The sequence below is a fragment of the Trachypithecus francoisi genome, unplaced genomic scaffold, assembly GCF_009764315.1.
Source record: "Trachypithecus francoisi isolate TF-2019V2 unplaced genomic scaffold, Tfra_2.0 Lachesis_group1, whole genome shotgun sequence".
NCBI classification, from domain to species: Eukaryota; Metazoa; Chordata; class Mammalia; order Primates; family Cercopithecidae; genus Trachypithecus; species Trachypithecus francoisi.
The window spans coordinates 137886496-137900796 of NW_022681454.1; the positions used below are offsets into that span (position 1 = coordinate 137886496).

Here is a 14301-nt window from a genome sequence, read left to right on the forward strand (position 1 = left end):
TGCCATCACTTTAAAATACACACACACATAAAGAAATGTTGATGTTATTATTGAAGAGCACAATTAAAGTGAAAAAACTTTGGCTATAGTTTTTAGCTGAAAAATTGGTAATAAAATGGTTTGGAAGAAATAGTGGTATGTCTTGATAAAGATGGAAAGGTTTGGGAATAATTACAAAGTCTAGGTTCATACAGGCAATGTAAAACGAAGATTGGTTAGTGAGTTAGAAGACTGAAATAGGAAACCTTTAGAAAAAAACATAGCTATTGAAATTAAAAATACTCTATTGATGGTTTAATCCAGAGTATGGCTGAAAAAATACTCATCCCACTTATCATCTGGACACAGTGGATCCTTTCATTGCTCATATTTTAAAGTCATTTTTATAAGTCATCCATATAGAAGAGCAAAAAGATAAAATGATCCAATGCAACCATATGATAGTTTCAAGACAGAATGAGTTTTATTTCTTTAAAATTTGTAAATTCTTTTTGTTTTTTGGAAGACCTCTAAGAAATAATAAAAGCCTCATGCTTCTTAAAAGTAGTTAGAATTGCTTATAACAGACACTGAAATGCTAAAATTGGGTAAAACGAACTCTGAGGATTAAGCAACCATTTAAACACAGTTAAAGACACAATTAGTAAACTGAACGATGGATCAGGAGAAATTACTCAGAATGCAGTACAGAGACCTGGAGATAGAAAATATGCAAAAGAGGTTAAGAGATATAGAGGACAGGGGATGAGAAGGTTTAATGTATATTTAATAAGAGTTCTAAAAGGAAAAATTAAAATAGGAAGGGAAGCAATATTTGAAGTATAATATCTGAGGATTTTCTACAACTGATAAAAAGATAATCCAGCTATACAGGAAACATGTTTATTTACCTAAATGATGAAAGAATTCATACCTCAGAAACTTTTATTCATATTCCCCACACACAGGTGTGCACTTTGAAAATAACAGAGTGCAGGTTATGTCAGCATTTATTAAATACCTATCAGCCACAAACGAGTCTAGTTACTAATATGCCAGAGTAGCACATAATTTAGGTGTTTTCTTTACACCAAGAGGGTAACTGTTGATTCCAAATTCTGCATAAATTTTTTTTTTTACCAAATCGTATTTTAAAAGCAGTTTATTATATTCCTATTTTAAGATATCCTGTTATATATGGTCCTTGATAAAGACAAGAATCATTCTATTAATCAAATGTTAAGAAATTGTAATTTTTTCCACATTATATTTTCTATAAACTAGATATAAACAGACATCCATAAAAGTAGCTATTTTGGCTGGGCATAGTAGCTCACATCTGTTATCCTAGCACTTTCAGAGGCTGAGGCTGGAAGATCACTAGATCCCAGGAGTTCAAGACCAGCCCGGGCAACATAGTGAGACTCCCATCTCTATTTTTAAAAATAGTGGCTATTTTTACAGTTAACATAAATTTCAAAATACTTAAACACTTGCCCAAGGTCCTTAAAAGAGAAGGGTGTGAAGGGCAGGGGTGTGGGCTGGTGGGAGAGATGGTTGAATATTCAGCACTGACAATCTTTGCTGGATCACCCACAGTCTTTTTATACTTTAGTGTCTCAGGTTGTTCCTCCTCTCCTTTCTCCTCTGCTTGAGGCCTTTGTAGCACATTGTTAAAATACGCAACAGAAGAAGGAAGGGATAGCCTCTGCATTCCTTTCCTCCCCTACACCTAATCCTCAGCTCTTTCCTCAGTAGCTGAAGACACAAAGGCGTGAGAGAAAATGGCCTCTTGTTCTCAGCTTCTTCCCCTTCCCATCTGGGATCCCTGGCCACAGGACTAGGTTGGCGAATCATGGCTTATTAATGCCTCTTGGCTTCCTCTCTTTTCCCTTACTCCTCATTCTGGCAGTCTTTGATGCTTATAGTCAACAGGGTCCAGGGCTTGAGGAAAGAAGAAAATCTGACTATCTGAAATGCATAACTTTTAAAAAAATATTATATATGATTGATAATAGTGTAGTTACTTAAGAATGAAGGCTATGACAAACCTTGACTATCCAAATACTAGCTGTATGTTCTCTGCAAGTTACTTAACCTCTATGTGTTTTGGTTTCCTCATCTATAAAATGGAGGTAAAAAATTAGTAACCATCTGATAAGAATCTTGTGAAGCATAAACTGGTATACCATTAGGCTCCACTGACCCCAATTTTAGCTTTTAAGATTCATTTTGGGACAATAAGTACTTAAAACAGTGCCTGGCATATGGCAGGCATATGGTAACATTCAATAAATGTTAATTCTTATTTTTTAAATTATATTTATAGAATAGGTTATATCTAAATTATATTTTACATAATTAAAAGTATGTGTACAATTTCATACTATATATAATTGTAACACAATTTTAAACTATTTAGGTATGATTTAGAAGGATATCACCAAAAAGGTTCATGGTGTCTCTTCTTTTTTAAAAAAATTAATAGTTTTTGGGGTACAGGTTGTTCTTGGTTACACAGATAAGTTCTTTAGTGGTGATTTCTGAGATTTTAAGCACACATCACTCGAGAGTGTACACTGTACCCCATAAGTAGTCTCATTTCCCACTTCCCCAACCTTCCCCTCCGAATCCCCAAAGTTCATTATATTACTCTTATGACTTTGCATCCTCATAGCTTAGCTCCCACTTATGAGTGAGAAATACATACCCTACTAGCCTCCCAGCGGACCTCCTTGGTTTCCTGATAACCTCTCACCTCTTTGACATGCATCAACTGTCTCTTTGCTGGAGCCCCTGTATTCTGGTATCTGCTCTTCTTTACTTCACACACAGCAAACCTCAGCAAGAGATCAACACCCTACTGTTAACACCCTGTCTCACTGATAAGACCAAACCCCCCACAGTGCAGAAGCCCTTCTGTTCTGAAAGTGGTAGGTATAAAGACTAAACTTCACTATGTTGGACCTAATAACTCATTGGAACTAATTTTCTCCTAACGAAATACAACACTGCTTACTCTTTAATAAAATTAAAAACATAAGCTTTTAGCATTAATAGGAAGCTACTATGGCTAGGGCACTATGAACTCCCTGATGAAGCAAATCCATGCATAAAATTTTTAAAATATATATTACCAATAAAATGCATATACACAATTTTTATTCTGATCTTGATACACCAAATGGATACATCCCTGTTAACATGACTGAATATCTAATTCATTTCCTCATACATCGGAATTATGTTATTAAAGTAAATCTTTAATAACATGCTGCATATTATAAGACTGCTATATACACATTATAAAATTTGGAAAATACATAAAGAAGGGTGGAAGGGGAGGAGAAAGAAAGGGACGAAGAGGAGTGGGGAAGGTGAAGAAGAGAGTAGAAGGAGAAACGAAGAAGAGAAAGAAGAAAATCCCTTACCCTTAATCTTTTTTTTTTTTTTATTATACTTTTTTTTTTTTTTTTTTTTTGAGACGGAGTCTCGCTCTAGCCCGGGCTGGAGTGCAGTGGCCGGATCTCAGCTCACTGCAAGCTCCGCCTCCCGGGTTCATGCCATTCTCCTGCCTCAGCCTCTGGAGTAGCTGGGACTACAGGCGCCCGCCACCTCGCCCGGTTAGTTTTTTGTATTTTTTAGTAGAGACGGGGTTTCACCGTGTTAGCCAGGATGGTCTCGATTATTATACTTTAAGTTCTAGGGTACATGTGCATAACGTGCAGGTTTGTTACATATGTATACTTATGCCATGTTGGTGTGCTGCACCCATCAACTCGTCAGCACCCATCAATTCATCATTTATATCATGTATAACTCCCCAATGCAATCCCTCCCTCCTCCCCGCTCCCCATGATAGGCCCCAGTGTGTGATGTTCCCCTTCCCGAGTCCAAGTGATCTCATTGTTCAGTTCCCACCTATGAGTGAGAACATGCGGTGTTTGGTTTTCTCTTCTTGTGATAGTTTGCTAAGAATGATGGTTTCCAGCTGCATCCATGTCCCTACAAAGGACGCAAACTCATCCTTTTTGATGGCTGCATAGTATTCCATGGTGTATATATGCCACATTTTCTTAATCCAGTCTGTCACAGATGGACATTTGGGTTGATTCCAAGTCTTTGCTATTGTGAATAGTGCCGCAATAAACATACGTGTGCATGTGTCTTTGTAGTAGAGTAATTTATAATCCTTTGGGTATATACCCAGTAGTGGGATGGCTGGGTCATATGGTACATCTAGTTCTAGATCCTTGAGGAATCGCCATACTGTTTTCCATAATGGTTGAACTAGTTTACAATCCCACCAACAGTGTAAAAGTGTTCCTATTTCTCCACATCCTCTCCAACACCTGTTGTTTCCTGACTTCTTAATGATTGCCATTCTAACTGGTGTGAGATGGTATCTCATTGTGGTTTTGATTTGCATTTCTCTGATGGCGAGTGATGATGAGCATTTTTTCATGTGTCTGTTGGCTGTATGGATGTCTTCTTCAAAGACCCCGCATTGCCAAGACAATCTTAAGTCAAAAGGACAAAGCTGGAGGCGTCACGCTACCTGACTTCAAACTATACTACAAGGCTACAGTAACCAAAACAGCATGGTACTGGTACCACAACAGAGATATAGACCAATGGAACAGAACAGAGTCCTCAGAAATAATACCACACATCTACAGCCATCTGATCTTTGACAAACCTGAGAGAAACAAGAAATGGGGAAAGGATTCCCTATTTAATAAATGGTGCTGGGAAAATTGGCTAGCCATAAGTAGAAAGCTGAAACTGGATCCTTTCCTTACCCCTTATACGAAGATTATTCAAGATGGATTAGAGACTTAAATGTTAGACCTAATACCATAAAAACCCTAGAAGAAAATCTAGGTAGTACCATTCAGGACATAGGCATGGGCAAGGACTTCATGTCTAAAACACCAAAAGCAACGGCAGCAAAAGCCAAAATTGACAATGGGATCTAATTAAACTAAAGAGCTTTTGCACAGCAAAAGAAACTACCATCAGAGTGAACAGGCAACCTACAGAATGGGAGAAAATTTTTGCAACCTACTCATCTGACAAAGGGCTAATATCCAGAATCTACAAAGAACTCAAACAAATATAGAAGAAAAAAACAAACAACCCCATCAAAAAGTGGGGAAAGGATATGAACAGACATTTCTCAAAAGAAGACACCCTTAATCTTAACATCCAGGGACTGTGAAAATTTTGGTAGCTTTGTAAAATTGAGAATACGTATACCCTTTGATTTTTAGTCTGCCTTTTCCCACAAAATATTCTGTGAACATATTTTGGCCAATACATAATCACTGACATCATGTTTAGTAATAGTTGCCGAATATTCCACCTTCATGTAATGGTAGACAGGGCATGGGACTAAACCAGACTGTACTGTATCTCAATCCAGGCTTGATCTGTTACTAGCAATATCACATTAGACAATTATTATACTGTCCTACCCCTCAAATTCCTCATTTCAAAATAGGGGAACACCAATAACTACTTCAAAGGATTGTTATGAGTATTCAGTATGATGTGATAGATAAAATATTTAGCATGGGGCTTGATGTACAATTATTTACTTAATAAATGTCAGCCATTAGGTTTTCCCATTTGCCATAGTTGCCCCCACCACTCCCAACTAGATAAGTGTCTTGAAGGCACCAACTGTGTCCTTACATGAGGTCCCAGTGCAACAGAGTTGACATATGTTAAACTGCGTTGAATGAAGAAACAAAGGAGTAAGTGGCTGGCGGGATGACCGTGTTAACTGGCCCTTACCAGTTAAGTAGTCAGTTTTAAACAACAGCGGAAAGTCATTAAACATTTGGAGAGGACTGTCATGTCAGCTTAGGTTTCTTCACAAAACTTTGAGAGCAACAGGAGACAATATTTTGCCCCTATCCTGTATCCTGTGGTTTGCTCTTCTGCTCTCTCTACTTTACATCCATGATCTTTCTCCAAAGATGGGCTCCGAAGTCTTTCCTACAGGATCCATTCCTTCTCAGCAGTCCTTTTCTCACTGAGATTTTGTTGGCCATCAACAACATAGCCAATGCGCTATATGTTGAGTCAAATCACTATGTCTGCTTGACTGTAATTCTATCATTCTTAGGTCTTTTCCAGATACACATTCCAGTAATTTTGGTTTTGAATCATATCTACAAAGTCTAAATATACTAGGTTAAAAAAAAAAAAAGTTGACTGCTTATAATCAGTCATCAAATGGAATGTTATCTTGCCTATTTGCTTTCAACCATAAAGTCATATACATTTTTTAAAATCTAAAAGAATGTGTGCTTGAATCAGAAGTTTGATGATTTTACTCCAGGGTCCAATTTTCCTGCATTTCTTTTTAGAATTCATCCCAGTTGCAATTCTCTGTTTTTTTTTTTGCAGTAACTTCTTTCCTAACATTAAAAACCTTCTACTGAGTATCATCAATTAATCATTAAGAATTCTAATAAAAATTTAGCTTTAGCTGTAAAAAGTAACAGGGAAAGTTGAGGCAATTTACCTGAAAATGTATAATTTAAAGAATCTGACTATTTGAGGAATTTCATAACAAAAAAAATCACCTTCTATCTAAGTAATCCCTCCTTAGAATAAAACAGAAAACTTTAACAGTCTTTAGTGTTTATATTTCTGGTTTCTAATATTCTCAGCCATGTAAAAAAAGTTTTCAGAGAACTATTTGATTAAAATTAAAATTCACAACAGAACCTAGTTTATATACTATAAAACTCTAAATATATACTTTGCTATGTGAAGACGTAAATTCTATCTCCAAATGAATTAGGTAATGGAAATATAAAAAAAAAAGAAATAAAAATCTAGACTTTAAAAACATTTGATTGAAGCTTCTACAGCCATCAAATATTATTTCGAAATAGCTTATATTTCATTTCAAACAATTCCATGTTTTATTGCAAACACATTCATCTTCATGTCTGAAAAAGGTGGCCATAACAAAACTACTAAGTAAAATGTATGTTCAGACACAGTGGCGCACACCTGTAATCCTAGAACTCTGGGAGGCCAAGGAGAGAGGATTGTTTGAGCCCAGGAGTTCAAGATCAGCTTGGGCAACATAATGAGACCCCCATCTCTACAAAAATTTAAAAATTATCCAGGTGTAGTAGCATGCATTTACAGTCCCAGATACTTGGGAAGTTCAGGTGGGAGGACTGGTTGAGCCTAGGAGGTTGAAGTTGCACTGAGTGATGGCTAAGCCACTGCACTCAAGCCTGGGTGACAGAGCAAGACTCTATCCCTAAAAAAACTAAAAAGAAAAAAGAAAATAAAAGAAAATGTATTTTGGCTTTCAAGATTCTGTGTAATAAGGGTTACGGTGGATAATAGTCAAATGTGTGATAATTAGTCAAATCTGAAATTAAACATAGATATCAAGGTTAAAATGTAAACAAAGGTTTTTATTCATTTTTGGCTTTACATTTGTATTATCTACCAATGTGAATTATAAAAAGATATGAAAAGTCCCTATTATAAAGACATATGCACATGTATGTTTATTGCGGCACTATCTACAATAGCAAAGACTTGGAACCAACCCAAATGTCCCTCAATCATAGACCAGATAAAGAAATTGTGGCACATATACACCATGGAATACTATGCAGCCATAAAAAGAATGAGTTCATATCCTTTACAGGGACATGGATGAAGCTGGAAACCATCATTCTAAGCAAACTAACACAAGAACAGAAAAGCAAACACTGCATGTTCTCACTCATAAGTGGGAGTTGAACAATGAGAACACATGGACACAGGGAGGGGAACATCACACACTGGGGTCTGTTGTGGTGCGGGGGGCTAAGGAAAGGATAGTATTAGAAGAAATACCTAATGTAGGTGATAGGTTGATGGGTGCAGCAAACCACCATGGCACGTGTATACCTATGTAACAAAACTGCACGTTCTGTACATGTACCACAGAACTTAAAGTATAATAATTTAAAAAAGTAAAAAAAGATCTAAAAAATCCAAGGCAAAAAATGCTTTATATCATCTCTGATATCCTGATACAGCACGGATGTACATTCGCAGAAGATTCCGTGCAAATACTAGGCTAAATTTTCATTTTTTATGACTTCATGGAGGCTTCATTATTCTTTCCATACCATTTCATAAAACAATTCTGAGCTATTTGTTCACACATTGGAGATAAATAAAATATACTCCTAAAGAAAGGGATACTTGGAAGCAGAACTCATCAACTAACACTAAATATTAGCTTCCATTTATGTGACAACAACAGAAACAATTCTTGAAAATAATCAGACTAGTGGTATGTACTATTTAACCCCAGTATGGTCTACAACAAACAATATTGTAGTTTATTGCTCTTCTAAAAGATGGGAGAAATTAACACAACATACATAAGTGGGAAAATGCCATCAAACTCTGCACGAGACATCTGACTTTTCTCAGAGAAAATTAGTTACAAGCATGTCAAAGAAAAATGTCAAATTCTTATATTTGCTTCCAAGGAAGCCTTGCAAATTTAGACTTTCTCTGCCTAAAGAGCACAGTAGCAATCACACACCAAAAAATTAAGACATAATATACTCATAAAAATATAACACTTACAATATCTTCTCTGACTTTTTGAGTCATTCACAGATTTAACTTATAGCATATTCCACGATTCACAAAAGGATCTGATTTAAGTAGATCCTACCTCAACTGACATAAATAAACTTAATTTCAAAATTGAAGGAATTGCCTCCCAAAAGCACACAGATTTAAAAATCCATTAAAATATTTCAGGAAAGAGAATAAATCTGATAATTATGAGACACAAAAATTAAAGTAGAAGTGTTTTAAGTACATTAAATACTTTTCCCAAACAAACTGTAACTGAGTTATCTTTTGATTTCATAAAGTTTGAAGACTTAGGAGACATATTTTCACACTACAGCAGATAAATAGCCTTATTAAAACTAAAACAAGGAAATTATATCTATTATGCTCAAGGTAACATAAGATGTGGAAGAAACACTATATTCAAATCTGTTTCTTAAATGCATGAAATTATTACTCTTCCTTCAGAGTCTTTGTGTGAAATTGTCATTGTTTATATTCTGTATTATACACGATATAAAGATATACATGTATCTTATATATCTCATATATAGCTATGTATATATGTATATATATGTATGTGTGGATATATATGTGTGTATAGACACACACACACATACAGTAGCAAGTTTGAAAGGTCTACATGTGTATTAAACATCTATAAGGAAAAAACATCACTCATAATCTTACCACTTAGAGGCAGCACCTTTATTTTGTTTTCCTTTATATATACAAATTACTTTAATACACAAAAGTGTTCTCTGAAAGCTTTAAGCTTGCAGAATACGAAAATAACAGTGAACCTTATCAAGAGCTTCTACATAAGATTCCTAGGCAGGGATTTGTTCTTTTCTTATTGTTTTTATCACATTATCTTATATTCTTAATTTTATAATTTCAATGTTCATTTTAGATTCTGGTAGTACATGTGCAGGTTTGTCACATACATATATTGTATTATGCTGAGATTTGGGGCATGAATCATCCTGTCACCGGCACAATGAACACAGTACCCAACAGGCAGTCCTCCAGCCCTTGTACCCCTCCCTTTCTCCCATCTCTAGTAGTCCCCAGTGTCCATTGTTCCCATCCTCATAGTCATGTATACCCAGTGCTTAGCTCCCACTTATAAATGAGAATGTGTGGTATTTGGTTTTCTGTTCCTGTATTACTTTGCTTAGGATGATGGCATCCATGTTGCTGCAAAGAACATGATTTTATTCTTTTTTATGGCTGAGCAGCACCTTTGAACAACATGACATCTAGTCAGTTGATCTTGTTCCTATGCATTTTTAGATAGTTGAGATTCTACTTTGTAGACCATTTTGTATTCCTTTTTCAAATGACATTGTATTTGTTGTTTAAAGAATCTTTTTAAAGACAATTTTAACAATTTATAAACTTATACTATAAATATGAAATGAGTTTAGCAACTTTTTTATTTATAGCATATCTTACCTTCTCACAGAAGGATCTGAATTAAGCAGATGTTACCTCAATAATACAAATAAAAAAAAAATTTCAAAGTTGAAGGAATTCCCTTCCAAAAGGACACGGATTTCCAAATTTTAGTGAAGCACCCAAGGTTTACTTAATTATCTTCCTTTCTGTTCTTATAGCAATTTATATTATGCCAAAATTTTTCTTTTTGAATAAGCAGATACAGACATAAATATCTTTATAGTAAAGCTATTATTTCCTTATGATACAGTCTCAGAAGTTAAATTAGTAGGACATATTATATGGACCTTTTAAAAAGATTCTTGATAAAAATAAGCAAATTGTTTTTCTGAAAGATTGTGCCAACTTACATTTCCAGTAGTCACCTGGGAAAGGGCTGGTTGAGGGTGGACATTGTTTTATTTTAGCTTTTCAAGAAGGACCAGACAAAACTGGGTCTATGAGTAGGAACCAACTGATTATTTAGAACATGCTACGCACAAATTATTATGCTAGACTCTCGGGATACAAAAATCCTTTTCAGATTTTATAGATCCTAACAGTTTCGTGTGTGTGCCTGTGTGTGTGTGTGTGTGTGTGTGTGTGTGTGCGCGCGCACGCGCGCGCATTTATATGCAGGTTATGTGTGTGTTTGTGACGGTTGTAGGGTTTATAATTACAAAAGTTATACAATCAATAGACCCTTTATTCTAGTCAAAGGTTTTGGCCTTGGCCTCTCCTGCTTACTAAACTATAAGAACCATTTTGTAATGAATCAAGGACAAAAAGTTCTTAAAAAAAAAAAAAGGACTGATGGCTTCATAAACAGATTTAATGAAAGTTAGAAAACAGACCCCCTGGTTAAACCAAAGCTGTTCAATATTTCTTTTTTATTTTTCCTTTTTCCTTTAAAAGTTCTACTTAATAATCATAAAACATATATTGAACTTTTGCTGTGTATCAGTTGCATCCCTTAATAACAGTGCTTGCAACAACCTTAAGAATTAAGTGCTACTAATTTTCCCATTTTACATCTGACAAAACCAAGGCCACAAAGCTAGTAAATGGCAAAGGTGAGATCTGAACGTTGTGGACTCTGTAAGAAAATGTACACTACTCTCCCTGGTATATGACAGGCACTTGGAAAATCTTAACCATTATTGTCTGTGTATATTTCCGCTTTGACCAATAGTTTGTAAATACTATGAGGTCAATGGTTTTGTCTAGAATGCCTTGAACACAGCTTGGCTTTTCTTCATTAAAATAAAGCTAATCACCAGGCATGTTTGTGCATTCCTGTAGTTCCAGCTACTTGGGAAGCTGAGGTAGGAGGATCACTTGAGCTCAGAAGTTTGAGGTTGTAATGCTCTATGATCACACCTGTAAATAGCCACTGTACTCCAGCCTGGAAAGCACAGCACCATCTCTAACAAAAAATATATATATATAAAAAGATAATTATATTTGCATTGTACTCATATTAAAAATCACAGCAAAATAAAATACAAAAACAAAATGGTAACCTGGTGATGGGCAGAAAAGAGAGGGGAGTAGGTATCACTTAAGGGAGAGGTAGGACCCCCTCAAGCACTATTTGTTGAATTAAAGGCAAGGCAGAGGGTTTGACATTATGATGTGACTTTATAAGCTGTAAGCTGAACAGCCTGACTTTTTTTTTTTGAGACGGAGTTTCACTCTTGTAGCCCAGGCTGGAGTGCAATGGCATGATCTCGGCTCACCGCAACCTCTACCTCCCAGGTTCAAGCGATTCTCCTGCCTCAGCCTCCCAAGTAGCTGGAATCACAGGCATGTGCCACTGCGCCCCGCCAATTTTGTATTTTTAGTAGAGATGGGGTTTCTCCATGTTGGTCAGGCTGATCTTGAACTCCCAACCTCAGGAGATCTGCCCACCTCGGCCTCCCAAAGTGCTGGAATTACAGGCATGAGCCACTACACCTGGCCCTGACAATTCTTAAATAAGTTCTATGCATGCCATAAGGCTTGATGTCTCCAGATCAGCTTGCTTCTCTATGATCAGCAGTGAACCCTTACGTCCTGGGTTACTATCTAAGATGTGGCCACAAACATGCTATCAGTGCGTGAGAGGCAGGGGTAGGGAAGAAAAGTGACAGAGAGAAATATACAACATGAAGGAATTTTCTAAGATTATTGATTTCCGAATGTTTCTGACTCTACTAAAAAATTATATGAAACTATTAGAAAGAGTTTACAAAATGCAGGGAAAAAAATCCTCCTATTTGTAACATATTTCAAGTGTTCTATACCAGGCTAACTGCTTAGATAACTTAAGAGATAGCTCCTAATGCAAGGCAAATTTAATTATTTTTAATTATTTTTTTTACATTGCCTAGTCTCTGTGAACCTAAGAAAGGCAAATTTTAGAAGGAAGTTGAGCTGTATATGTGCTAGGAAGAAATTCATTGTAATTATTAAGTTACTGAATCCAGCCACTTAATAATGATAAATATTTCTGGTCACGAGGTCAAACACTGGAAAAACTGACCTTGATGTCCTGAAGACCAGTGGGGTATGATATTAACATTCACCTTCCTCGGTCTACCAAATGCCAACCCCTTCTGCTTGGATGACCTCTGTCTACCCACACAGTCATGGAGGGTTCATATGATCCCCCAAAAAGATATGATGTGAAATCAGCATATTTATCTCTATTTTGATTTTGAAATCAGCTGGAATCCTCTCTCTTGATACAGTAAAATCAGAAAAGGCTTCTTTCCTGAAGCTGCTCCTGTTGAGGTAACACACTCTGTGCATGGGTGGTTCATATCCCCGACCTTTCATTCTACTTGTCTTCTAACCCTTCGCCCTCAACACTATTTGATTCATCTGATCCCAGTGTGTTCCATTTGGAGAGGGATGAATCAGCAAGAACTTCCTCCTCCCACTGTTAAATTCTTTTTCCTTATGACCCTTCCCCTCTGGATGCAAGAACATTAGAACAGGGTGCAATTGTTAAAAGCTATCATTTGTTCAGTATATGTGCAAAAAAAAAATCCTTTCCTCAGTAATTTTGACACTCTATCAATTATACTTTAAATCTGAGAAGCATATATCTCCATCATCTGTAAAATTGCCTTTTTTTTTTTTTGCAGGGGTAGCAATGTTTCCTTTCTACAGGGAGAGTGTCAAAAGAGATCATTGTACTGTGAACAAATAAGCAAACATAAATTAGACACTGAAGCCTACTCTTAAAAAATGATGATGCTACCTTATGTAATTTTTCAGTGAGTTTACACTTCTAATAACTTTTAAACACAAATACAAATCTGTCTTGATACTGAGTTATGTACATCAATAATATACATATTCTACAATTTTTTAAGCAAAGAGCTACAGCACCTTAGTAAACATTCTGCTATGACATAAGCTGATGACATTTCTACAATTTATTTTGCAAAGCGTATTTCCTCCCAAACACTAAAGATACACAAAAGCACAAAACAAATAATGTAGATCGTTTGGTTGACTACTAACCTAAGTTAATATAAAGTCTGAATTATCAGTAATATGTACTGAAAATATACCATGTATGTTTTTAAATAACATACAGATTATTAATTAAATAATTCAGATTAATTATAGTCATGCATCACTTAAAGGGCTATATTTCAAGAAATGTGTCATTAGGTGACTTTGTTGTTGTGTAAACATCATAAAATGTACTTCTACAAGTACATGGTAGATGGTAGAGCCTAGATGGTATAGCCAGGCTAGATGGTATAGCCTACTACACTCCTAGGTTACGTGGTACGCCCTATCGCTCCTAGACTACCAACCTGTATAACATGTTACTGTACTGAATACGGTAGCCAATCATAACACAATATTATCTGTGTATCTAAAGACATCTAAATACAGAAAAGGTACAATTAAAATAGGGCATTATAATCTTATGGGACCACTGTCATATATGGGGTCCGTCATTACCAAAACGTTGTTATGTGGCATAGGACTGTACTTGCAAATATGTCAAGGCATGCCTAATTCAGTTTTTAGGTACAATTGCTTTAAGAATAGATAATCTGTTTTTAGAATACATGTATATAGAGTAATTGAACTTATCTTAAAAATTACCATTTTACAAGAATGTGAAATCATCCTTAAGCTATTACTAAGTCAAATTTTTCTTCAGAGAGAAAGCAGAGAAAGTACAAGTCAGCAGGAAAAGAAGTCCACAAACTCTGGGTTAACAGAGTCCAAACAGATCAGCTTTATCGTAGC

At 35.8% G+C, this 14301-nt stretch overlaps 1 protein-coding gene across 1 annotated transcript in view; it reads right to left on the reverse strand.

Annotated features, from left to right (window-relative positions):
- Positions 1–14301, reverse strand: part of RNF150 (ring finger protein 150) — a 282044-nt gene that overhangs the window by 198568 nt on the left and 69175 nt on the right.